We start from the raw sequence: 3493 nt of genomic DNA on the forward strand, positions 1-3493 counted from the left end.
TTACAATTCTCTTATTGGTATCAGAGCTTATTGCGATTTGGGTAGGATTAATGATATAAGAAACAGAACCCCTGCTTTAGGAAAACCATAGTTTATAGGTGAATGCTACTGAATGGTGTAAGTCCAGTTAAGTTATTAGGGCAATAAACCCATATAACTTGTAGCCTATTTTCTAAATTATTTTTTTAACTTATGGATTCTGTTTTTAATAGATCTACTTTTGTTACAACTTCTTCTACATCTGACACCTCTGAAAGTAAGAGGATTGTACAAAGTGAAGAAATAACTATTGAAGATTTTACCAAAAACATTAATGATTGGAAAATTCTAAAAATTTCTCAAACACAGATTTATCAAAAATCAAAATATGATATTTTCAAAACAGATTTTACAATTAAAACTAAAGAATAGGATATTCAGCTTACAAAACCTTTTGAGACCATTCAAATCCTCTCCCAAAAATCTATACAAAAACACCTTGCCAAAAACTAAAAATATATTCATGTTAGTCTGGTCCAAGTCAGTATAAAACCCCTTACAAAAGAAGGTTTAAATACCTCCATTCTAGCTGTCTTTCAAGATGTTAAATTCCATAGTTTTTAAGACTCACTTCTTAGTTCTATTGAGTCTAGTCTTTGTAGCGGTCCAGTATCTTTTGACTGTTATCCAAATATTACTATATCCCTCAAAGACAAAAATATTTTACAAAGCATGATACTGCAAATCAAAACTCATAATTACAATATGTTTGAAGGATCCATCCATGTTACTTTTATTTTCAAAATCCATTAGAAAGCCATATTCTCAACCTTTGCCAATAAACACAAATACCAATCCTAAAAAGACGAAACTCTCCTTCTCTAAACAGACCTATCCCGATCAAACATAGTCATTCCAAAAGCCATCCAATGGAAAGATATCACTCTTCCAGATGATTAAATCCTTGAATGAGCAACCCCACTAGAAATACCACAACCACCACAACCAAATATCCAAATCAAAGACATAACCCAATATACAGATGGTAAAGTAAAATTATCCTTCCATTGTCATTCTACAAGTTCCAAATTCTCTGAAGAATCTTCTTCTTCCAGCATAGTAGATCTTGGCAGAATTTCAAAAATACCTTCTATCATTAACATTCCATATCAACTTAACCCACCTAAACACTTTACATCATATATTCCTTCTGTAAGTTTCCAAAATGCAGATTATACTACAAATATCCCAAAACCAGTGTATACTAATGTTGAACAACAATCACCTCCAACATCTCCAACCTTTTCTTCAGTCACAGAAAATGTCCAAAATGAGCTAAATGTTTTAACTTTAGAAAAATATTTTATTTTTGACAAAACTCTTTTAAAAAACGATTTTTATGTTGCCTATAATTCTACAAAATGATTTTGGTTTTTTCAATACTTTCTCCAACAGAGAAATGAGATACAAAAATAATTTTATAAGTTCATTGAGTTACATAAAGTACAAATTCTATTCTGTGATTGGTTCGAATTGCATTATGTATTCGAACATTACATTTCATATCTTTTTACACCCATTAAACATGCATGTCCGGTCACATCAAGATCCAAAACACCTATTTGGAACCTTACCAGTGGACCAATGGTTGAGTCTGAACATCCACCCTTGAGAAATATCCAAATTACCCACAACAACTAGACTGTAGATACAGCTCCCTATAAATTACCCTATGATGACATCCTTTCAAATACCAAGTACATTATTAACCAAAATAACTTTACAAACACCAACTTTAGTACTTTGGGAAAATAGCTGACCCGACTAGAGAAACATATACAAAGAAGTATTATCAGCTCAATTGGCACCAAAACCTCAAATGATCTAAAACTAAAAAATTCAGTCTTCAAACCTTATCAAATTACACAAACCAACCTAGCACAAATCCAAGAAAACCAAACAGATTTTCTCAGACCCATCAAAACACACTTACAACACATTAATAATTCATCCTTAACTGTCCTAGATACACCACAAACAACCAACCCATCTACATCCACAAACCAAGTCAATACCTTATAAAATAGTCGTGACCAATCTTTTGATGAAGATGTCTTTCCAAACCAACTTCTTACACTAAACAACTTACTTGGACAACTCCTAAAACAACCATTGCCCCAGATATTTCCATCCCTTCTGGACCAACTATTCTTAACCAACACAAATTCAATGCCTCCTCTCTCTATGAGTGAAACATAGAAGGAATGTCTGAATACAACATTTTAAACACCCTTCAATAAATGATAATGGTAGCCAATGCCTACAAAACCCAAACAGGAACCCCAGACAAAGCCATTGCTGAACTCCTTATTGCTGGTTTTTCTAGCCAATTGAAAGGATGGTGGGATTATCATCTTACTAAAACAGATCACTTATATATCTTAAACTTCTTACAAACATATGAAGACCAAACACCCATCTTTGATTCATCTAGAAACATTATCCAAGATGTTGTATCAACCCTTATTCTTACCATCTCCTTATATTTTGTCAGAAACCCTTTCCATTTAAAAGATAAGAATGCTGAACTCCTTTCCAACCTTAGATATAAGAAGCTCAACCATTTTTAATGGTACAAAAATACCTTTCTGACCCGTGTAATGCTCAGGGAAGATTCAAACCAGCCTTTTTGGAAAGAAAAATTACTTGCAAGCTTGCCTATTCTCTTAGGAGAAAAGGTCAGAAACAAAATCAAAGATACCTTCACAACTAAAACCATACCTTATGACCAGCTTATATACGGTGAACTTGTAAGCTTCACCCAAAAAGAAGGTCTTAAGATCTGTCAGGATCTTAAACTCCAAAAACACCTAAAGTGGGAAATGAAATGCACTAGACAATCTTGGTAGTTTTTGTCACTAGTTTGAAATTTCCATAAAAAAACCCTCATGCAGTGGAAACTGCTCAAAACCCAAAACCTATTCAAGCCAAAAACCTCCTTACAAACAACAAACCCATAGATGTCGAAAACAGTTTCACTCCAAACCAAAACAGACCTATTACAAAAAAACCTACAAGAAATTTACCAAAAGCCATAAGCCTTTCCAGTTAAAACCCAAACCAAAATTTGACCTTAAAAATATTACTTGTTACAAATGCAACAAGAAAGGACATACATCCTGTTTCTGAAAAATCAACACCAAACTCTATGAGCTTTAAATAGATGAAGAAACCATCAACCAAATACAAAACCTATACATTGAAGCCACAAACATAGACCCCTTTTTTTCAGACAATTCTGAAAAAGAATTTCAAAATGATGAAATAGTAACTTCTAATACTACTTCAGATACCTCTACAGACTCCAAACAAGTCAATGTCCTAACCCAAGACCAAGAATTTATCCTTGAGACCATAAAAAGACTTGATGATTCTCAGCTCCAAAAAACCTATTTAGATAAGCTGTTGAAAGATTTTAGCAAATTAGAGCATCTTCCTTCTAACCCTCCAAACC

The sequence above is a fragment of the Populus euphratica genome, unplaced genomic scaffold (genome assembly GCF_000495115.2).
Source record: "Populus euphratica unplaced genomic scaffold, PopEup_1.0 scaffold3254.1, whole genome shotgun sequence".
Classification (NCBI taxonomy): Eukaryota; Viridiplantae; Streptophyta; class Magnoliopsida; order Malpighiales; family Salicaceae; genus Populus; species Populus euphratica.